The 24,521-nt window shown below is 43.5% G+C and overlaps 1 protein-coding gene across 4 annotated transcripts in view; it reads right to left on the bottom strand.

Annotated features, from left to right (window-relative positions):
• LOC123786223 (focal adhesion kinase 1-like) overlaps positions 1–24,521 on the bottom strand; it is a 99,279-nt gene that overhangs the window by 4,198 nt on the left and 70,560 nt on the right. For 3 of the 4 annotated variants that reach the window (XR_015721037.1, XR_015721036.1, XR_015721039.1), the window contains exons 4-6: positions 6,274–6,441; positions 4,875–5,012; positions 1,800–1,948 (exon numbers count right to left, since the gene is read on the bottom strand). The gene's annotated coding sequence lies outside the window, so the exon portion shown is untranslated. The remainder of the gene's footprint in view (positions 1–1,799; positions 1,949–4,874; positions 5,013–6,273; positions 6,442–24,521) is intronic. The other variant, XR_015721038.1, reaches the window with a different exon arrangement.

Genomic DNA, 24,521 nt, shown 5'->3' with positions numbered 1-24,521 from the left:
CAAAATATTTTAAATTACTAGGAATAAAATGAACTTTAAAATAAAAAGCACTTGATCTTGATTTTCTTTTAGCGTCTCAAAATTTATTTGATCAACTGTAATCAGGATCTGAGCTACGGAGAAATCAGCTATTATCATGAACAAAACTACTGGTTCAAAATCCCCTGGTGTCTGCAGCTAGTCCCGGCTGTAACTTGGGAGAAGACAAAACTCTCGGTACAACAACTATTCTACTTCTTTTTTTTTTTTTTTTAAAGATTTTATTTATTTATTTGACAGAGAGAGAGACAGCCAGCGAGAGAGGGAACACAAGCAGGGGGAGTGGAAGAGGAAGAAGCAGGCTCCCATCAGAGGAGCCTGATGCGGGGCTTGATCCCTGAACACCGGGATCACGCCCTGAGCCGAAGGCAGATGCCCAACGACTGATCCGCCCAGGCGCCCCTGGAATTTACATCCTAAAATAATCATTTTGATTCCTGTGGTTTCTGTACCAGTGAACTTGCTACCTGATGGGATTCCTTTGGGCCCACCCTCCCTTCATGGGAGAAAGGAAAAGGCTGGACTCCACAGCCCTAGGGGCCCCTGCCAGGTCAGTCCTGCCTCATTTCTATGCTTTCCACCAGGTGCACACAGAGCTTTCCCTTTAGTGCTGACTCAAGGACATCCAGAAAAAGCATCCAGGGGACACCTGGGTGGCACAGCGGTTAGGCGTCTGCCTTCAGCTCAGGGCGTGATCCCAGCATTATGGGATCGAGCCCCGCATCGGGCTCCTCCATTGTGAGCCTGCTTCTTCCTCTCCCACTCCCCCTGCTTGTGTTCCCTCTCTCGCTGGCTGTCTCTATCTGTGTTAAATAAATATATAAAACTAAAACTAAAAAAAAAAAAAAGAAAAGAAAAAGCATCCAGAACACAGGTGTGGTAACGGGGCCCCACTGAGGACTTCCAGGAGGGAAGTGGCCACCAGAGCTGGTTTGCAGCAGCCCTGAGCACTGAGCACAGAGGCCAAAGCCCACTGACAGCAGGGCTGACCCAGCCAGGCCGCCCCAGGGCAGCGATGGGTGGGAGGAACACGTAAAGGACGGGCTGGAGAGGCATTTTACAACTAGAACTGAGGGGCATGAAGAAAGAGGGTTACAGAGTGGCTCTGAGGTCTCTGTTGCTGACAACGTCTGAAAGCACGTCCTAAGCTGGAGTGATGCGCTCATCATGGGACGGGGGCGTGGGAAAAACCCACAGCACTGTGTACTTTCGGGGTATTATAAATACAGAGACACCAAACAAAAACAAAGGAGAAAAACGAAAACATTTCGCATAAGCACATTTTCATGACGCCACTATATGTTTGACGGTACTATTATTCGGTCATTCTGACAGTCTGTCATTTCAGATAATTGGTTTACCAAAGTGAATTCAAAGCTTCAAATTGGAAGCAATAAAAATCAGTTAACAGCATTTCAGAGCAATTAACAACCGCTCCTGGGCTTATGAAGAAGGATAGAAAACACCAGTTGCATTGCTTTTCCACAAAGCAGTCTGATGACAATTTAAAATGGAAAAATCTACTATTAAGTAATATGACTACTTTTCATTCAGTAACATTTTTAAAGCCAATAATAAAAATAAACTATCAAAGTGCTGGATACTTCTTCATAATTCACAGAAACTGTTACAGAAGATTGATTATCATCTTACTGTTCACTTTGTAAAGCCATCAGTAAGTGGAGGCTTTGACGTTCTAATTATTATGTTGAAAAACAGAAACATGTTTTACAGAATTAATGAATTTGAAATAAACTTACCATGTCTTTTTATTCATTGTAAGCTCCATTATCATGCGCCTACGAATAATCAAAACAGCTTTACAGGCATCAGCTTGTTCTCTTAAGAGCATGGGAACTTCAGGACATGGTTCCAACAAAAAGACGTTTGCTGCATTGGTCAAAAATACCTTGAAATCAACAAATTTTACAGTAAACATATAAATGTAACTAAACACATAAATCTGAACAAATTTTTCTTAAAGATAATGATATTAATTTCCCTCTACTAAACAATCACCTTGGAGTCATTTCAACTAAGGCAAGTGGTACCAACACATACTCAAGATTCTTTAAAATGCTTCTCTTAGAATCACCTGACACACTTGAAAGACCTTTCCTAGAAAAAAATTATTAATACAAATTAATAGTGCAACTATAGAAAATTTATGAATCAGAAAACTTTCTGAAGACTTCTTTTTACATTACCTCAAAAGAAAAGGGGAAAACAGTAAGATAGGATCACTGCTTCTGGGTGAGAAATTTTGGGGTCGGGGACGGGGAGAGGAAGAGGAGCAGTGGTCAGACAGTGGCTGGGAAAAACCATCTGATTGCTGTGGAATCTCCCAGCACATGAACTTTGCAGGTAGGAAGCACGGCCAGCACCACCCAACACGGGCGCAGATCTCTAGTAGCTGTAGGGAGGCAGGAAACCGGCACGGCCACATGGTCAACAGTACAGAGCTTCCAGGTGCATATACCTTGACTAGGAGAACGATATTAGGCAGTAGGATATAAAACCTATGTGAATTCTTGAGATAAAAACAGATTTAAAAAAACTTAGATGACCAGCCAACAGCTCTACACTCTACCTCAGACCTTTGGGGTACAAGTTCACTGTCCATTCCTGTCAGGGATGTTTCAGTAGAAAATGGTGAGACGCACAGATGTGGCCTGTTACGTAGTCGTTAGTGACTGCTTAGGGGCACTACAGTAAAGTTACCACTGTGTTACTACTGACACAGACGACACCAGTGACCCTTCAGTTTAGGAGACTGAGTTGTCAGTCTGGTGATGAAGGTGGATGGGTACCATCTACCTAGATCCTATGCCTTCTTAAGTCTCCCTTGTGTTCAGCAGTACAAATTCAAAGGATCTGGGAACAAACAGAATTCTCTGGCTCACCTGGGAATGAAATCTATCAACACAACATCTTAAAATAGATGCACAAACGGACTGAAGAAATTAAAATAAACATGCTCAAAAGTCAAGTGGGTGAATTTAGATATTGACAGCCTCTAAGATTATCTTGTGCAAGATTAAAAAGGTGTCAGGGCCTACTTTTCTAGAAAGAATTACTAAATAAGCACTGTAATAATTGGTAACAGATGATAACAGCAATTGTGAAGACTTTCCTAGCTTTCAAGTGGGAAAAAGGAAAACAAAGAACTTTTTGACTAACCAACTCTAGCAGTGGTAGTATAATTTTAGTGGCCACTTTATTTTTTTACTACCCTGACTGAGATCAAGACCTGAGCTGAGAGATCAAGAGTCGGAGGCTTAACCGACTGAGCCACCCAGCTGCCCCTCGCGGCCATGTGTTTGGAAGACGTAGGGCATAGACGATCTGCTGCAAGACAGATCTTTCCCTCAAGGTATTTGGTTTCTTGATGTGAATTGGAAACTTTGCATACTCCCAAGTAAAAGTGAGGAGTCTTCATATATTATATTCTCCGCTCATTTTCTTTTTTAAACAAGATCAAAACGCCAACTCCATGAATCTTTCTCACTACCATGTCAGTACTGGTTAAGGTAAAAATTAAAAAGAAATTAATACGTCCAAATTGTACCTCTCAACAGCAACTGGAGAAGAGTACTAGCTTATTCAACCTGTACTTGGCCACTTTTTCCTAATGAACCAAGGAAAGGACCAAAGATACTGGATACAAAGAGAACAAACACAGCTATTAGAATCCAAACTAAACATTTTTGAACACTGTTGTGCTACAATCAAGTGGAAAGTATTTTTTCTTGGTCTGGCCAAGTCGATGTAACTGATCCTTTCAGAAAGCAAATTAACACTCTCCTGAACCTAGGGAGATACTGGCAGTGGGATGGCTGAGGATGGCATATGGCAATCCACTTGGAGGACAAGGAATACCAAGGGACACAGGCTAGGGACTCCGGCATGCACTTCTCTGGTGAGGGCACAGATTTTCCTAACAACTGGCACCAGAGTTCTCTGAAGCTACTCAAGTAAAATCATCTTCATTTTGTTTCAAGTTGATTTCCAATTATTTGCTGATTTTCACTGAAAAATGAGAAGATTCAATAGTCACAGAGTATTAAACTGCTAATGAACCTGAAAGCAAAAAGGATACCATGACAAGGAATCCTACTGAGAGATGGATGACAAAAGCATGTCATTGAAAATTGGGCAACAGGCAAGCTATGCCTATGCTACCTCAGGTGGATATGGGGTAGAGGGTGGGCGCCAGGGAGCAGGGGAAAAAGAGGCATTCTGTGTTTTCACTTAGAGACCTAACAACCTTCCACGTAGATGGGGGCCAAGAGGTAATCAATCTCCCAATCCCCATTTTTGAGGTAAAATCCTGAGGTCTGGGAAGATTAAGTGATCAGCCAAAGTTGTTCTTTCCAATGTTCCCAAATGGCACTGGTTCTATTTAAATATTCATACAGATAAAGATTTAAAAAGTAGAGCATTTATCATCAAACAGGCAATTTTTAAGAAGAATATTCTTTATGGGATTATAGAATCACCATGCTTGTCTTGCAAATTAGAGTCCAGATGACGGACTAACTCCCCATATGTGTTCAGGACATGCTTTTTAAGATTTGGATCTCAGTCATTTCACATTCACTGCGTAATAATCCCTCTCAAAAACCTGCAACCGGCTCATAGGTCTCCTTCGACTAGAAAAGAATCTTTACAAACTGAAGATGAGCGGTCAGGAAGAAAACTCAGAATGAGAACTTAAGGGCTGTTTACTGACAGGTAGATACAAATATCCCCGTACTTTAATGATGCTATCACAATAAACAAAATGTTCAATGGACTCCAAGCGGAGGTCTTTATGTTTCCGGCCAGCCACGTACCTGCAGCATAGCCTGGGCCCCGGCTTTCCCGTTCTTATTTTCTTCTTGCGTCACACATCCTCTGCTCACTGCACTCGTGAAGGAGTATGTTCGTCCCCAACTGGAAGATCGCTTATGACGAGAACCGTCAGATGAGGTCTTTAGAAGATAAAAACCAGTTCACGGAGGGGGAAGAAGTACATGTTCACATATTTAATTCCTTACACTTACTAAAATTCATGAGAATAGAGGTTTTAGAAGGGCGAGTCTTTTTTCCATTTTGTTCACCACCTCCAGCACCTCAAACAGTGCCTAGTGTTTAGTATGTGCTGAAGAAATAAACACAGGTCCAGTGACTGAATGAGTCTCTAAAACAGATCTTTAAAATGTGTGATAAATTCCATTTGCTTATCTATTCGTTTTGACCTCATGACCAGTTATTAAAATGATTTCACCAATATTAAAAAATCAAAAATTATGGAATTAATACAGATATTTAAAAGTGATATGCCTTTGATTACAAATAGTCTTAAATGTTTGTTGTTAATTGCTACAACACCCACTTTTAGAAATAATTTCTCAGGGGCGCCTGGGTAGCACAGTGCTTAAGCGTCTGCCTTCGGCTCAGGGCGTGATCCCGGTGTTCCGGGATCGAGTCCCACATCGGGCTCCTTCGCTGGGAGCCTGCTTCTTCCTCTCCCACTCCCCTGCTATGTTCCCTCTCTCGCTGGCTGTCTCTCTGTCACATAAATAAATAAAAATCTTAAAAAAAATAATTTCTCAGACTAGTTTCAAAACAGCATGCCAGAAATAGAAATATGACAGATATTTTGTTTCAGGAAGAGATCCCACTGTGTCGTTTTAGGTTTATCCAGCCTCTAGCTTTACCTAACCAGGACGAAAAGTTCCATTCCAGCAGCACTCACTCTGAGGACAGCACCCAGCCCTGAAGTGAGGCTTCTTAAGAGAGGAGATAGCACTCATTATTGGGTTAGTCCTTTCGGCTGCTCTGGGCAGGCCACTGCACAAGACAAGACTGCCAAAACATTCTAAATTTAGTTTCTCAAATGCTATTTGTTTAAACATGTCAATACCAATACGGCAGTGACATTTTTAGTGTCATACGCAGACGTGTGAACATACGATGGTTCATAAAACAACTCTGCCGCCACAGTGAATGACGAAGCTGCCATGCACAGCCGGACCTAGCCTGAGGGGAAGGAGGTGACCAATGATCCTGAAGACAGCCCAGAAGCAGCCTCACTGAAGCAGGTCCTCACGGAACTCAGCAACTGGAGAGCAGCAACTACGATAAAAGAGCCCCTCTGGCCTGTGCCCCACTGACTGGCACCCTCGCCCGATCGTGTAGACTTTGCTAAAATACGGGTACTCCCAACTGAAACAAGCGACAACGTATTACCTCTTTGCTGTCAGTCTCTGAAAATCCTAATTTTTCAGCATCTTGTAGGGCAGCTTCTTTTTTATCTGGTTCTTCCATGAACACAGGTTTGTCCTGGAGGATCCACTTTCTGTACACTGGAACTACCTTCCTTGTTACAGCGATGTCACAGGAAGGCAACAAAAACGCCTAAAATAAAAAGAGAAGACTCCCTTTAACTCCACACCTGCTCAGATCACTGTAACAGACGCATAACAGACATTTCTAATCACCACCACCAAGTTCAGACTTTCCTCTGAAACAGACGGAGCCAGATATTTTTGTGCACACCAAACTTGCTGAAGAAAAAAGGCATTTTCAATTGGGCCAGAAAATGTCATGCAATTTACAAATAACTTCTGTATTCTGAATATTTTTTTCACAAAACTAGCCAACACGCACGCCTACACAGATACTTTAAGTGGCTACATAAACCATAACAGTTGTACAGCCCAATGAATTAGAAACTGAGTATAAGACAACAGACAGACTACTGCAGCCAGCTGCAGCCAACTGTCACTCCTCCGCTAACTCCATGTGCAGGGATGTCGTGCTGGTGACGGAAGGATTATTTACACCACAGAAGTTGGCAAATGCTAATAACTGGAGCCGTTCTTTTTTCTTCCCCTTTGTCTTTCTCTTCCTTCCTTCTTTTTCGCCCCTCCCTTCCACCTTACCATCCCTTTCTGGGAGCCCACATTCACCAGCATACCAATGAGTCAAGACTGTACTCAGGTGTCTGTACTCACTGGTATGCTAGTGAATGCCGCTCGCAGAAAACACATGAAAGAGAGCCTCTGGCCAGCTGTAACACTGTGCACATTGATGTGAACTTTCTTTTTTCCGATTTCTCACATTTATTTGAGAGAGAGAGAGAGAGAGAGAGAGCATGTGCCCAGCAGGGGAAGGGCAGAGGATGAGGGAGAGAGCAAGCAGACTCCAGCACTGAGCACAGAGCCTGACACGGGGCTCAATACCATGATGCTGAGATCACTGCCTGAGCCAAAACCAAGAGTCAGACTTTAGCCGACTGAGCCACACAGCACCCCATGAACTTTTGAACATTACAGACTCTCTTTACACATATGCATGTAAGACTTCTGATTTAATGTAAGAGTCCAAACATATAAACAAAACGGTAAAGGAGAAATGTATTTGCCTTTTGAGTATTAGCTCTAAGGAATATTTCTGACTGAGGGGTAAACACAAAGGAGAGGAACTCAATACTACAGAAGTGTTTTCATTCCATAAATGAAAAATTAAGCTGAGGCTCAGAACACATGAGATATTTTCCCAAGGTTACAAAGTAAGTTAGCGATGATTCTAGGTCTTGAAATCTCAAGATTCAGAGATTTCATACTGTCCTTAATGTTCACGCTACAGGATCCAATGACAGGCAGACTTTAGTGTAACAAGGATTCATGCAATATATACATTTCCATCGATGTCACATCAAATTCCAGAATAGAGGAGTCTGTGTTATAACAAGAAGGTAACATATCAATGTGACAAATATTCTGACTTGTATCTCAAGAAAGATCAACAAAGACAAAGAAGAGTATGACAAACTACAATGGTGTCCCACTCTAATGTTGTTCCAAATTGTATTACAAATATTTTCACCCATACAATAAAGTAGAAATACTTTAAAGTGAATACCATGTACTGCCGCCTAGATTCTACCATTAGCATTTGCTAGATTTGCTTACCACATACCTATCAACCCACCCCTATTTATCCTTCTTTCAACCCATTTTATTTTTGATGCATTGCAAAGAAATCTGCAAACATCAGTACATTTCACCCCTAAACATTTCAACATGCATATCACTTCCTTAGAGTTCAAAATTTCTTTACAAAATTACTTTACATAAAATTTATAAATCAGGAAATGCACAAATGTTAAGTGGACCATGTGATGAGTTTGGACAAATGTAGACAATGAGGTAATCCAAATCCAAAATCAAAGGTATATCATGTTATCCTCCTCCTAAGAAGCAAAGAGAAATGTTCTCTGTAGGAAAATAAGGTCACAGTAAAATCCAAATGATTTGTACAAACTGTCTGGTTAATATGATATGTAGCATGTTCATTAAAAATCAGAAATATGAGAAAAGAAGTCAACATTAACAACACCACAATAAAAACCAGACAATACTTTAAAGACATAGGAGATCAGGATAAAGAAAGTTTCAAAAAGAAATGGAAATGGAATTGAAAAATAAAATAACCAAAATGAAAAACTCAGTGGGTATGGACTGACAACAGAATGGACATGGCTGAAAACAGGATGAAAAAACCAAAGGAAACACCCAGAGTGAAGCACGGTGAGACGAAAGGACGGCCTACTCAGAAAGGAAGGCAAGAGAAAGAACACAATGAAAAGCTGCTCCTATACTTGGCTGCAGAGGCACAAGGAAAGAAGATTAGCAAAAGAGGGCAGAAATGATATTTGAGGAGAGAATGCCCGAGAATTTTGCCAAAATTGGTAAAAGATGTCAATCCACACACTCAAGAATCACAAACAAGCAGGGTAAATACAGAGTACCTTACAGTAAAAGTGCTGAAAACCAAGAACAATCAGAAAATCTTACAAGCTTCCAGAGGAAAAAAGAGACATTTCCTCCAAAGGAGCAACCACGTGACCTCACATGACTTCTCAAAGACAATGCAACAAATATTCAATGCGCAAAGAGAGAACAGATGCCCGGGTAGAATTCAATATCCAGAAAAACTGCACTTCCAAACCAAAAGCAAAATAGAGAAATTTTCAGATACAGAAATGAGAAAAACTTTTACCAGGAGATCTGACCTAAGGGAAATACTAAAAGTTATTCTTTAGGCAGAAGGAAAATAATTCTGGATCAGAGATTTAGGAAGAGATAAATGTGCAATAAACAGGTAATTATTTGGATAACTCTAATTGGATAAAAAATATATATGCATATATATATATAAAAGAATAAAACTGGGTAAAATAATAAATATGAAAGAGATAATATATGTGTACACATATAAATAATATATTCATAATATGGAATTCCAATACAGATGGTCCTCAACTTAGGACAGTTCAACTCAGAAGTTTTCAACGTTATGACAGTGCGAAAGTCATGCATAGTCAGTAGAAACTGTACTTTGAATTTTGATCTTTTCCTGGGCTAGGGATATGTAGTATGACACTCTCTTGTGGCGCTGGGCGGTGGCAGTGGCTACAGCTCTGTCAGCCCTGGGATCGCAAGGATAAACACCTGATACACTTACTACCGTTTTGTACCCATATAACCATTCTCTTTTTCACTTCTAGTATGGTATCCAATAAATTACATGAGATATTTAACACTTTATTATAAGCAAGGCTTTGTGTTAGATGAGTTAGTTTACGTCCATCAGCTCCTCTGTAAGCCTTCCTGTCTGTCTGCCAGGCTGCTCTCTGTTTATATCCTGCCTTACCCATCTCCGCTCTGCCAGGCTCTTATTTGCTTCTCTAGCTAGCCAGGCCAGCAGTCAAACAGACACACGTAGGAATACCTGGAATGATACTCTACAAACATCAACAGTGGTTGCTTAATGGCAGTATTTTGAGTGATTGGCTTGGGACTCTATTTGTCTAATGAACATTCACTTTTTAAAACATAAAGTTATTTTTTAAAACAAAACCAACACCAACAAAACAACACAATCGACAAATAACCTTTAGAGCAGTGCTTTGAACTTTTCAGACCCATAACCTAAGTAAGACATTTTACGGAAACATATATGCATTTGGATAATAAATGTTGTTTTAGAAGGTTTACAAAGAAATACTAATCCTTAGAATATGCAGGGTACTCTGAAATGTTTCGGTCCATCCTATTCTATTCTATTCCATTATTTTAAAACAATACTGGCCTTTTTTTTAAAGATTGTATTTATTCATCTGGGAGAGAGAGACAGAGCACAAGCAGGGGGAGAGAGAGAGGGAGAAGCAGACTCCTCGCTGAGCTGGGAGCCCAGTGTGGGGCTTGATCCCAGGACCTGGAGATCATGACCTGAGCCGAAGGCAGACGCTTAACCATCTGAGACACCCAAGCGCCCCAAAAGACTGGCTTTTGATACGTTGACTTCATGACCTACAAATGGTCACAACAGGTAAGAAAAACACTGGTAAGAAGACAAGTTTCCAGCGGAGTGACCCCGAGACCAGAACTGCCCCACCTGAAGCTTCTACCACTCACTGCTAGCCTGCCTGCTGGGGGCAGCAGTAAACTGAGGCTGCCCTGAGCACCACTGAACCTCGTCTCCCCTCACTTACCATCTGTTTCCACTGCCTGCATCCTACCAAACCATCCAGGCCAAGGACACTTGCACAGTTAGCCCCTGCCACGAGCCTCTCTGCGCTCGGGGCCCCTTGTCAGCATTTATTTCGACACCACACCCATGGACATCTGACCTTCTTCCATCATGCACTGTTCTCTGGTGCATACACACACATCTTACCTCCCTCACTGAGAACATGAGCTTCCTGAATGCACATTTTAAACCTTAATGGCCTTTAGGCCTAAATATTAAATAGTCTCTGAACACTTTAAAATTGAAAACGAAATCACTAGGAAACAAGTCACATTTTGCCATCCTGAAAAGAACAATACAGAGAAAGACAATTATCATATGGTTTCACTCATTTATGGAACATAAGAAGCGGGAAGATCGGTAGGAGAAGAAAGGGAAGAAGAAAGGGGGGGTAAACAGAAGGGGGAATGAACCATGAGAGACTATGGACTCTGGGAAACAAACAGGGCTTCAGAGGGGAGGGGAGTGGGGGAATGGGATAGACTGGTGATGGGTATTAAGGAGGGCACATATTGCATGGTGCACTGGGTGTTATACGCAAGTAATGAGTCATGGAAATTTACATCAAAAACTAGGGATGTACTGAATGGTGACTAACATAATAGAATAAAAAATATTATTAATTAAAAAAAAAAAAAGAACAGACAAAAAAATCCCGCCCCCCCCAAAAAGAACAATACATCGTTGACCACAAGAGGGCAATAGAATGCAAATGTTAAAACCCATGCCCCTTCAAGAATCTCTACTTCGTATTTTCACATGCACAAGCCTTACAGTTTAAATTTCACATACATGCTTTCAAATTAGATTTGATGAAGAATAATGAGAAGGTGTAAATAAAATGTTTTCTGGCTTCACGGCACAAAGATGTCTCAGAAGTTCGGTCATAAGTAGTCTGCAGTTACCTACTTGGCCCAAGCTACTTCAGAACTGAATTTAGATTGGAGTGAGGACTAAATGGCATGCAGAATTTAGAGCACCCTCTGCCAGCGGTGCAATGTCAATAATGGATGCAGACAAAACTTTCCATATAGTAAATTAACAGTTTACACAATAAAGGTAAAACCACATCAGTTTAGCATTATCTCGTGTGCAAAATTTACAAGCTTTGTCAATCATATCTAGTCTTATAGTAAGCACTGGCGTCCAAGAGCTTAAAACATTGCTACAGATCAGGGCCTGCAAAGTATGGCCTGTCATCCAAATCCAGCCTGCCAAGTGACTTTCCTAAATAAAGTTCCCCGGGAACGCAGCCACGCTTCTTCGTTATGTGCTGTCCATGGCTCCTTTCTCACTACAAAGACAGAGCTAAATAGCTGTAACAGAGTCCGTGTGATAAACTAAGCCTGAAATACTATGATCTAGTCCTTTACTCTATAAAGAATATGACCTCTATCCTCAATTATATGACCGTGATCACTTGAACTCAAATTAAATGGTTAGAGGTACCTTCCGTGGGTACAACAGAACGCAACAGGGCAACGTTAATGGACAGACTAGGGTAGATTTTTAAGTCCTGGACTATTATGATAAAACAATGTTTTGTCAGCATGACATATACAGTATAGGCTAGAAAGGGATGACACAGCAGGTGTGGGGCTCCAGGGAGCATGCTGCTAACCACGGCCAAAGGAAAAGGAGGGAGCAGGAGTGCGAAAGCCCCCTGCATGGCTTGTCCAGGGATGGCTCAGTGGAGGAGCTGGAGACGAGCAGCATGGGAGGGCTGAAATTAATACGCACACAAGGACACGAGCCCCGTTAAAGAAGTGGTCAAGTCATGAGGAGAAGCTGATGTTAGGGAAGAAAATAAGCTCAGCTCTGGCCTCATCATCATTAAGACACCACTAGAATGTCAGTCAACGTCACCAGGGGGCATTTTAAAAGGCAAGTGTGCAAACAAGAAGCAAGGTCCAGACAAAAAGCTTGAGTGAGAGTCTCACGCCAAATGGCTGCTGGCTCCGAGCCCGAAGGAGGCAAGTGTGGACTTACAGCAGAAGAGGCTCAAGCCCAGAACTTGGTCAATTCTTGGAATCTGGGGTCAAAGAAAACAGAGGCCAGGAAATGAGACAGAGAAGACACAGTCAGGGAGTGAGAATATTACGAACCTTCGTATTCACTAAAATACAAAATACGTGAAAACCTCCAGATTGCTGTGGATTACACTGGGACTTTCATTGTTGGTTGATTTTTCCTTAATGACAGTCTCAGAAGTGAAAGGGTTCATCGCTATCTAGAAGTCTTGCCCCTCCTCGGAAAGCTCTTCATACTGCGCATGCACCGGTCACGTGTGTGCACAGGGCTCCTCCCCTTCTCCCCACGGACCACAGGTCTCTGCCATTCAGGGGCCTCACCTTCAATGCGTGTGCCCAGACTCAACAGCTAGTCACCATCACATGCACACACCCACAAAAGAGCCAGGCTCTGTCTCCCAGGGCACCGGTACCAAGATGCAGGTGGCCAGTGGCTCCAGCCCACACCACAGGTCTGCTGTCTTCTCCGCTGCACCACGGGTTCTGTTTCCTCTGTCAGAGCTTCTCCACAGCAGCACGACTAACATTTGAGGCCTGATGTTCCCTGTCGTGGGCTAGTGCAGGCCCTGTCCTATGCCTGTAGGATAATCACTGGCTACTACCCACTAGAGGCCAGCAGCATTGCCCTCCCTCCAGTTGTGATGACCAAAAATGTCTCCGGACAATGCCCCTGGGGGGGCAGAGCCAGCCCCGGTTGTAGCTCAGGGCTGCTAATCGTTGCCCGGCCTCTGGTCTCTCTCTGCCGTCTTCTTCCGCACTTGCACCTGCTTTCTTGTTTGTACTTCCCCTCCCTTTTCACTCACCACAGTGGCCACCACCAGGGTGCTGTACCAGCGTCATCCCTTGCTTTCCCCTTATTCCCCTCCCCACCCAACTTTTCCTCTTACGTCATAAAAACCTCAATCACACGTTCATGCCATGCGTGTTTGCAGGGAAAGTACAACCATCTGCAGAGCCTCCACAGAGCTCCCTCTGGCCCTTGGGACAACACCGGCCTGGGGCTCCTCTTTGCCATGTTCATTGGTTGATGAGTATTCAGCAAGAGCTTTCTTCCCACCTACCTCTGGGTTTCAAGTTCCTTTCCGACACGTGAGGGTATTTTTGGAATGATTTGCTCAGATATAGAATTTCCCCTCCACATGTAGGAATTTTACAAAAACAAAATCTTAAAGAATCATACACAAAATCACAACACTCCGCATGAGAAATTAAAAGCAGGATTAGAGGGATCATTATTCAGTCCAGTAATGTAGCCCAACTCATCAGTAGTATTTCTTGCAGGACTATGCGCAAAAGAACAAGAACAAGTCTCCTCAATTTCATGAACTTATCACACACACACACACACACACACACACACACACACACACACCTGCGTTAGCAGATGTCACCTATCCGGGAGCTGAAGAAGCCACACCAATTCAAAGTCCCATCAGCCTGGGGTGTTCTGGATCCTCTCCACCCCCACCTCCACCCGGCATTTCTCTTTCACCGTGGTCACTGATATTTACGGCAGTAAGTGTAGAGAGGACTGGGAACACCCTCATTTGATGACTGGCCATTTTGGAAATCTCCTTTTGTGAAACACCTGTTTTTTCTAAAGAGTTGTCATTCCCCCTCCCCAACCCCCATCTGACCTGTAGGCATGCCTTACATATTCAGGGCACGAGGCCATTGTTAGACTCCTATCTTCTGCCACTCCAAGACCTGTCTTTCACTCTCTTGGTGGTATCTTGCAAAACTTATTTTAAAAATCTTTTTATTTTAATGTTATCTTTTGAGGAAGAAAGTTCATAATTTTTATGCAGCCCTATTTATTCGTTTCCTTTTTAGGAAATTCTTTTAATGTTTTGTTTATAAAATATTTGCCTACCCAAACGTTATAAGAAGATCTATTTTTTCTAAAGTTTTATTACTGACGTTTAAAAAAATGTAATAGTCTCACAAGGAAAACATGCAAACAAAGTAGTAAATACAATTCTTTTGGTTCAGTTAAGGGTGGAAAAAATGCAAGGTACACACAAGTTCTGCTAAGAGTCTTAAGTGTCCATCTTCATTAAAATACACAACTGCTGAACAACGAGTTTCCCTTCTACATCTACTCAGAGCGAGGTCAACAATTTACTGCAGATATTCTGCGTGGGGCGGTCATTTGTGGAAGCACACCAGAGTTCGTTTTGAACCGAGGACTTACCAGGCACTTCACATGCACTCTCTCCTAAGCCATGCAGCTGTCAGAGAACAGAGTGCAGTGAGCCACGCTTGGCAGGCCAGGAATCGGTGCTCTGCAAGCAGCAGCGGTCGGTCCCGAGCCACGCCTGGCAGGCCAGGAGACGGTGCTCTGCAAGCAGCAGCGGTCGGTCCCGAGCCACGCCTGGCAGGCCAGGAGACGGTGCTCTGCAAGCAGCAGCGGTCGGTCCCGAGCCACGCTTGGCAGGCCAGGAGACGGTGCTCTGCAAGCAGTAGCGGTCGGTCCTGAGGCTGCACGCTCAGGGTCAGACAGGACACAGGAGGCTTTCACTAGGAATGTCATCTCATTTAATGATAAGGAAACAGACTCTGGATCAAACACTGGGCAGCCTGGCTGCACACCCCTGCTGTGACCAGCCAGCACCCTGACGATGCTGACGATGGCCTCAACAGACACATCATGACTACTCAGGGCCTGACAGTGATGGTTATGAGGACGTGACCCACGGCCTCCTTGTAGTCAGCCGTGGCCCTGACAGAAGCAGGAAGGACGTGGGCTCTGCACCGGGACCGCCTGGGCTGGGACTCTGGCTCCGTGGCCCATCCACGGTCTGCCATCGCCTCTCTGCACCTTGGTGTCTTGGCAAGGTTGTCGGGAGCGCAGAACACCGAGCACACGCACCGGCACACAATAATCGCGGGCTCCACGGATTACTTATCACCCTAGTAGTCACTCCACAAATACTGACTCCAGCACCAACCCCATCCTAGGCACAGCTCCCGGGGTTGGGAAGACCCAGTGAACAGAGCAGGCAAAGTGCCGGCTCTCTAAAAGTTTATATACAATTTGTGGTGAAAGTCAGACAGCAGATACACAAACATCCGTGGGCTGGCTGTAAGCGTGACAAAGACAAATAAGCGAGTTAAGGGTGAACAACAAGTGAGGAAGCATTATTCCACACAGGGCAGCTGGCAGAGGACACTCTGATTCAGTGACATCTGAATGAAGATCTGAGGGGAGGAAAGGGACAAGAGTTCTGACCTGTTGGAAGAGAATGGGCGACGGCCCTGAGGCTAGAGGATGAGTGGGAAGGCAAAGGCAGCTCGAGCCCAGAGCGCAAGCACTGAGTAGGACGGCTGCAGGGAGAGGTAGGATCGGGAAGTGGCAGATCACAGAGGTCCCTGCATGTCCTGACTACGGAGCTCGGAGCACTGGGAGCACAGCAGGGTCGTCACACGATGTACGTTTCTCAGACCAGGCAGGTGACAGTGTGTAGGACAGACAACAGGGCCCAGAGGAAGAAGCAGGAGGCCCGGAGGCGAGCACAGTACCCTGGCTGAGAAGTAATGAACCAGGTTAGTATCTCACCCTGTTTTCACTGATGGGAAAAACGCTTCAGGGCTTTAGGTAAGTGGCCCAAGGTCCCACAGGTAGGAAGAGGCAGACAGGGATTCCTCTGCAGCAAGTACATGCACAAATGCCGCGGAGCAGAATGAAACTAAGAGAAGGCCCCTGTGGCTCAAAAACAGAGGAAGAGAACTGACCTTACTCTTGTGCTGGCAGGCTAGCTCTTCAGATCGTGGGAAGGATTCTGGTCCCTGCTTCAATCGGTACAGTCTGGCTTGTCTGTCCCCCCACAGCCCTGCTGAACTGCCCAAGGTTGCCTGATCTAATCGCATTCCATCACCCTGGTTCAGTCCTTAAACCACAGCACCCAACCCCCACAGCCTACTCGCCCACGAGTGCTGACATCCCCACTCCCCTCTCGTCCATGAAACTTACCATTCTCCTTACCCTTCCGTTACCATTCTAAGAGCCTGGCTGCATCCTGAGACACATTTCCACTATTCTGCTGTCTGCCATTCCATGGATTTCTGCATAGCAGCTAAATATAACAGGCCCCAAATAAATCATCCTTTTGCTTCTTCTAAGAAATAACTTCCTATTAAGACCACTGACACTAACCTCCTCAATCTTACCACCAACAATGAGCACCAAGATATCCATAAGCTAATCAACTAATGGCGAGGTGGAGTAGGAAGTGTTTGGACAAAGAATCTGTTAACCTTGATACTGAGAAGGGTCAGCTAGCCAGTCTGTGTGTAGTGAAATAAACAAACCCCCATTTCCAGAAACAACACAGATATTGTTGTTTCTTGATGGGTCCTGCAAATAATGTGGTATTGGACAACTCTTTCTTACAACAGACTTCCATTTAAAAATCCTCAAAGAAGGATAGAGATAGAAATTCATCATTAGGCAAAAATTACAGCAGTAATAGCTGTAAGAATCATCAATAGTACTGAGATTAATGGGTGAAAATCAATGAGAAACAGAATACCTGCATAGTCTCAATATATCCCCCAGCACGTACTTCTAATTACAAAAGAGAAAACAGTAACTTCACAGTGGAGAAACCTGGCTAGCACCTTAAACCAAGTGATCCAAGTGCAAATCACCTGTAAAAAGGAGTCGCCTCATCATCACAGACTTCCCGATAAGCTGTGCTGTGACGGCTTCAACAGCCTGGCTGTCGTACTCTTGCCAACAACACACAACCTCAATATAACCATGAAAAAAAACCCAGACCAACCCCAATTGGCAGACACGGTACAAATAACCAGCCACTATTCTTCAGAAGTGTCAAGTTCATGAAGGACATAGACAGACTGAGGAACTGTCCCAGATTAGAGAAGACGTAAGGAGACCGTGAACAGCCACATGGTATCCTAGACCAGGAAAGGGAGGGTAAGTGGGACACCTGTGGAAATCTGAGTAACATCTGTAGATCAGTTAATAGCACTGTATCCATGTTAAGTTCCTGGTTTCAATTACGTACTATGTTTATGAAAGTTTCAACATTTTAGGGGAGCGAGGTGAAGAGTATGCAAGGCTTCTGTCAACTATTCTTCCAACTTTTGATACATATTGAGAATCAAAAGAAATTCGCAGACTGATTGTTCCATAACCGTGGTAACAACACCCATAACACCCACCAGAACCGCTCTCCAACCAGCCTCTCTGGAGCCAATCTGTGGCCGCAGACCCACCGGACACGGACGGACACTGACCTATCTCCCTGGTGCTCGTATCTGGTGCAGAAGCATCCAGTACATGTTTAACACCAGCAAACTGAAAGTCCATCCTCGTTTTAAAGGTATCACTTCCAAACCCGTCAGAGCGCTCCTCTCTTTGTTGTCTTTCTGCTTTAAATCTCAGCAATGCAGGATTACAATGAAAGACTTACTTTTAAATGAAGGCATGAGCAGAGGCAGTGTCATTTCAAGGTAACACAGGAAACCATGAAGCATAAATGAAAGCTTCCTAAACTATCATTATTCATTTTCACTTGTCATCTTTGAAAAATGGCACCTTTCCTCTATAAAAGACTTTTTCTCCTGCCGAGGTCTGAAACCAGTGGTGTCCTTGCAGAGCGAGGGGCTGCTACACGGCAGGGACAGAGCAGCGCTAAGCAGGACCGTGTCTTGGTAACAATGAGGAGGGTACTCTGCACTTGCTCGGCAAAGCCCCACAACACTTTCTCAAAGGCCACACGAGCCATGTCTCAGACCTGGCCCTCGAAGCCCTGGATTCGACATCAAAAGGACTGGACCATTTCCCCCAAAGCTCAGACAGTCTATTTATACCTGACTAAGCCAAACAGACCACTCTACACAGGTGACTCCAGATACCCAAATTTAATTACCAAAATTTGGTTCATTAGAAAGATCTAAGTGCTAAACTTCGAAGTTGAAATCTGTCTGGTGGAAATCTCTCAAAACTGCAGGACACTGTTTGCTGCAGTATCGATTAGGACGGTATTGTGACGTCCTGGGGTGTCTCCCTTATGGAGACTTGGGGGGCAAGCTGCTCCTCCCAGAGAGGCTCTGGATGACTTCCCTCTGGTCCTTTACTTACATGAGCCACATTGTCTTACTTAACTGATGTGTTCCCAACAATATTCTTTTAGGGTTTTTTTCTTCACTTTATAAAAGCTTATCATGCTGTATGTCATCTTCTGGGACTTACTTTTTTTTAAATTAAGGTAAAATTCACATAACAAAAAATTAGCCTTTTTATAAAGTGTACAGTTCAGTGGTACTTAGTGTACTCACAACACTTTCCTGGAAGACTCAATTCTGCCACGAAGTTACGTAGCTAAGATTCGTCCATACTGCTGCACATCCCTACTGTTCGTCCATTTTCACTTGCATGACGTTCTTGCAACTCTAGCCCGGAACAGACACCTAAGAGTCTCTCAAGGACAAAATCTGCAGTGGAAGTGCATAGAGTGGGCAACGCCCGATTTTCAAGCTGTTCACCAGATGGCTGTACCCATTTACCTTCTCACCAGCAGTGCAGGCAAGAGCCTGCTGGAGCCACCGCCTCTCCACTGTCAACAACTTACTTTTGGCCACGCGGAGAGTGGCAGACGGATCGTGCGGCCCAGATGCCCATCTCCCTAATGGGCGAATGAAGCCGACAGTGGCTGCCTATGATTACTGGCCAGACTTGTGTTCTCTTTATGACGATACCGTCGTGTTTCTGGCCCATTTAGTGAATTGTCTGCAATTTTCATATCAACCGGAAGAACTCTTGACACCGTCTTTTGTTCATTACATATGTTACAAATATCACCTCTCACTTGCAACTTGCTTTTTGCACTTTTAAAAATATACCTTTTGATATACAGAAGTTCTTTATCTTAATAAAGTCAAATCTGCTTTCTTTCCATTGATAGTGAACACTTTGGGGGTATTAAATCTTCCTACTGCAGGACCAGAGACACAGTCAACTCTACTTTCCATTAACCTTTTTTCTCACTTGATCCATCTCACATGGGTGTCTGTGTATTATTTGAGGTAGGATCTAACTTTGTTGTTCTTCCCACAAGGAGAGCCATTTATCAAATCAGCCCTTTCGTTTCCCCAGTGGCGAGTCATGATGCCTCTGTGAGGTCACACTGCCTGCCTCAGTTACAACCCACTGTGTTCTGCAAGCTAGCTCACAGAGGTGTTTGAAGAGCTGAGGACTCAGGAGAGCACGCTTCTATCTCAGGATTACTGGACCATATCAACAGAGCCTATAGCAGAGAGTCCAAAAAAAAAAAAAAAAAAAAATCTATGTTCAAAAACCTCCCGAGAATGGAGATTGACATCCAATTATTCTGGTGAGTCCTTTGACTAAGACCTTACTTCTCAAAACTAAAGCCAGGCGTGCGGCTGCCCTCACAAAGCCACCCATGAACTGAGAAGACGCCTGCTAGCGAGGAGAAAACACTATCAATCGTTCATTTCTTGTCCGTACCTGTTTTACACAGGAGTAGACAAGAAACAGCTGAGTACATGGACTCCACTCTCTACCCTCCACCAGTGGAAGCTGTAGGATGTCAAAGAAGCTGTTAATAAACCTCTCAGAACAGCAGGTTTCTCACAAGTAAAGTGGAAAAAGGTGAGTACCCACCCACTTGATAAAACTATCATAATAAGAATTAATTTTGGTAAAGTAAGCCAAGTGCTTCGCACAACGCCCTCCACATAGTAAGCAACATGTATTAGTGTGAAAACACTGCAACGGACACACACTAGTAAAGAATACACGTTACTATTCCACCATACTGTGTTTCCTCTTACTTGACACTCTCATCACCACTAATTCACTTCTCACTTAAAAAGTTTTTACTGGGTGCCTACTACTTACCAGGCACAACTAGCTAGAAATGAGGCACAGATCAGACAGTAAGACCAAGGCCCTGTGGGAGAAAAGTCATCCAGTGGATCGGCAGTGGGCCCTACAGACAGAACGGTTGGAGAAGACCACAGGAAGAGGGGAGAGCAGAGCACTCGCCCTAAATGATGGGAGGTCCAAGCCATGCTGGAAACAGCAGGGGAGCACATTCACCAGAGTCCCAGCAGGTACAAAGACTCCAAGGAGCAATACACACTTGGCTTGTTCAAGAACCAGTAAGAGAGCCATGTGGCTAGGGTGGAGCAGGTGGAAAGTTCTCCAAGATAAAAGTCTGTCCCATTCACCAGGCAAGAAAGCTGGCGGCAGAGAAGATCCTGACCCAGTACTTTTGAAAAGGGAACACTGAAATGTCAGAGTGCAAGCCGCCGGAGTGCAGGAAGGGGAGTGAGAGCAAAAGGAGATGGGGTTGAGAGATGATCAAGACTCTCGAGTTGGCTCCACGGATGATGAGGAACTACTGGAAGCCTCTGCAGAAATGATTTACATATTTCCCTGGATGTGTATACTTTTAAAGACTTTTCAGCAAGTCCTATGAGCTCTACCTTAAAAAATCCTTGTATAACTGCTTTTCACTCCTTCTATTACTGCTTCCGCAAGCTACCAGCTTTTAGGATTTTTGTCTGGTTAGGCAAAAACTGGTTTATTGGTTTCCTGTAGGTCTATTGAATGAAAGTGTGATTTCGATGCCAAACGCAGGTCTACAGAGAAAAGAACGAGGAAAAAAGGTCACTGGAGCAGCCCCCAAATTTAAATGCTAAGCAGAAGACAGTGAATGGTCAGTAAAGTAGGAGGGTTGGGCACACAAGAGGTGAAGCACAGAACACTGTTAGGTAAGAAATGACTGACAGCATCAGCTCCTACAGGAAGGTGGACTGGAGGGCGAAGGGGAGGAGCCCATGGGAGGAATAGAACAAGGCAGCAAGCCAGACCCTCAGCAAACTGGGAGTTTTACTTGGAACCATGAACTATTTAGGAATGTGTTTTCAAACTGATTAACACATTGCCATGTGCAGGCCTCTGTATTTCCATGTTAAAAAGGATAGTGAAAATCATAATTTAAAAATTGTTTACTATTGTTTGTTTTCTTTTTAATTATTAGGAGAGCTAAGTTTTAATCTTTTATTACTATTTTTGCTTTATGTATTTTGAGAAATGTCTTTAGAAACTTACAAGTTTAATAGTTCCATCTATTTCTACTCTTCATAAATTCTTGTGAAATGAGCCTTTTATTACTATGTGGTTGTTCTCCATATCCCTAAGAATGTTTTTCTGTCTTGAAACTTTTAAAACAGGATATTAATAAAGCAATACCAATCCCCTCATCCCCCTGGTGAGTAGGTAGGAAAATTCTTCTATTCATCCATCCATCCTTCTCCTATCTATCCATCCACCCATCTCTCCATCCATCCATCCATCCATCCATCCATCCATCCATCCATCCTTCTCTGTATCTATCCATCCACCCAACTTTCTATCCATCCATCTACCCAACACCCATCCATCCATCTCTCCAAACACCCATCCATCTATCTTTCTATCCATCCATCCTTCTATCCATCTATCTATCCATCCATCCCCTTCTCTAACTACCCATCCACCCACTACCCATCCATCTTTCTATCCATCTACCCATCCACCCACCATCCACCCACCCATCCATCCATCTTTCCATCCATCCATCCATCCATCCATCCATCCATCCATCCATCCTTCTATCCATGCATCCACCCACCCACCCATCCATCCATCCACCTGCCCACCATCCATCTATCTAAATAAAATTAAACAGAATAGAATGCCTCTGGATGAAAACCTTAGAATTCAGTGTTCTAGTGAGGCTGGGTATGGTTTTGTGAAGTACATATGTAGACCTATATGTACATAGTTCTGAGACACGCACATGTGTATGTGTACCGCATCTTAAGGTAAAATATTTCTTCCTGTAAGTCACATAAAAATGTCTTCAACATCACTGTTTTAGATACCTGTCATAAAGAGCAGATAGCTGGACTCTATTTTTTAATCACACACTAACAATCTCTGACCAGTTACTGTTAGTCTGCTTGAGCTTATTTCCAAAGTCTAGTCTGTGACTCCTCTTTGTCCTGCTTTCCAGTCCCTTCCTTCTCTCCTTGCTGTGGGTCCCTAACACCTACTCACCCACATATTATTTAGCTTATAAAATCTACTTCTAATGTTTCATGGCTGTCTTAATATACAATCTTTTTATTTTTTATTTTTTTAATACATAATTTTAAAACGTGGTTGAGAGCTACAATTCTGACTACCTCTCTTCTGACATGCATCCACTATTTGGGTTCTACTTTTTTAATATAAAAAAATCAGTTCTTATCATTATTTGTTTTTAGAGCCAATGCTTACTTTGAACCACCCAATTTTTTCCCTAGTACTCCTTCCTGTATCTGAAAACCACTTCGGAAATCACTTTTCTTTCTCCTGAAATATGTTTGTAGGGTGGCAAACTCTCTGAGGAAAGTACCTCTGTCACCCTGCTCTTGAATGGCAACTGAATCTGACGAACAAATACAGGTCGCCAGTTACTTTTTCTCCCACTTGGAGAGAAATGTGGAGAATTGTGAATTTTTCCCTGGTTGCTTTTAGCATCATCTCTTTTTCTTTTGTACACTATTTGACTATAATCCACCAAAGTGTAGATTTATTTCATTAACCCTGTTTGGGATCTTACGTTAGTCCTATACCTGAGGACTTCTGGTATTTGCCACTTCTAGAAAATTCTCAGCTATTGCCATTATCTCTTTGGAGTATTTCTTTTTCCTCTTTCTTTCTATTCTCTTTGAGAGCCCTGCCCAGAAATGGGTTGACATTCTCATTCTTCATGCTACATAACGTGCTTTCATACCTACCACATGTTTATCTCTGTGGGCTATCTTTTGAGAAAATTTTCTCAGATCCACACTTCTGTTTACTAATTTTTCAGCTATATCTAATTTGCTGTTTTATCCATCCAGTGGTTTCTAGAACTTGTGTTTGGTCTTTTTTCAAATCTACTTGGTTCTTTTTAGAATAGTCTCCTGTTTCTTACTGACACTTTAAGTTCCGCCTCCTTTGGCATGCACGGACAGGCAGTATAAAGCCTAACCCTCCCAGAAGCACCTACAGGGCCCACCTGTGCCTCCAGCCTCTTGTCCACACACCTTCACTGGTGCAGACAGCGCACTGTCAGACCACTTCTTGGAGCTAAAACCGCAGCAGTCCTCCTGAGATGGGCACGTTCATTGAAAAAGCCTGCACCGTGAAGTCAGCTACATTCAAGTCAAAGCTGTGTCCCGAGCTCTGTCCGTAATTGGAACTTAAATCAAGTTTGTTGCTTGTTTCCTCAGTCTTCACCTTGTAAGACTGGGGAGAGCTATGTGACATACATATTTTACAGGCTGCAAATGTACAAAGAGTGCACAGCTGGCCTGGCGCCTGGCTCCAGCCACGACTCGGTGATGATACAGCAGTGGCGGCATCTTCACACCTCTGTCAGCGTCAGGTTCAGCACTGCGTGTGGCAAAGTTCTACCTCGCCCAGTCTATGCTTGCCTTTCTTTTGAGGGTTCAGGCTCCATGAAAAAGAGTAGTGCCCACTCACCTTTACTTGATATCAAGCAAAATAAATTGGCTTAAAAGAACAGAAACAGAGCTTGTATATGCAGAGGTCTACACTCCGCATCTTACTGAGCACTAGGGCTACCGTCATAATGCACTGTGCCTCTGACTTGTCCATATAAATTAAGAAGGAAATAGAATTGTATGGAATAAAAAAACCTACAGGTATTTTTAACTAACTTCTAGGTATTCCTGGCTTTTAAACACTTATTTGATTGACTGGCAAAAGAGCTGGAGGTCAAATCTCTGCTAGCCATTGATGTAACCCAACCAAACTATATTATCACGGAATATCCT

Source organism: Ursus americanus, chromosome 22 (assembly GCF_024610735.1).
Source record: "Ursus americanus isolate L20-20 chromosome 22, mUrsAme1.1.p, whole genome shotgun sequence".
Classification (NCBI taxonomy): domain Eukaryota; kingdom Metazoa; phylum Chordata; class Mammalia; order Carnivora; family Ursidae; genus Ursus; species Ursus americanus.
This window is presented reverse-complemented; position numbering and strand designations above follow the sequence as displayed.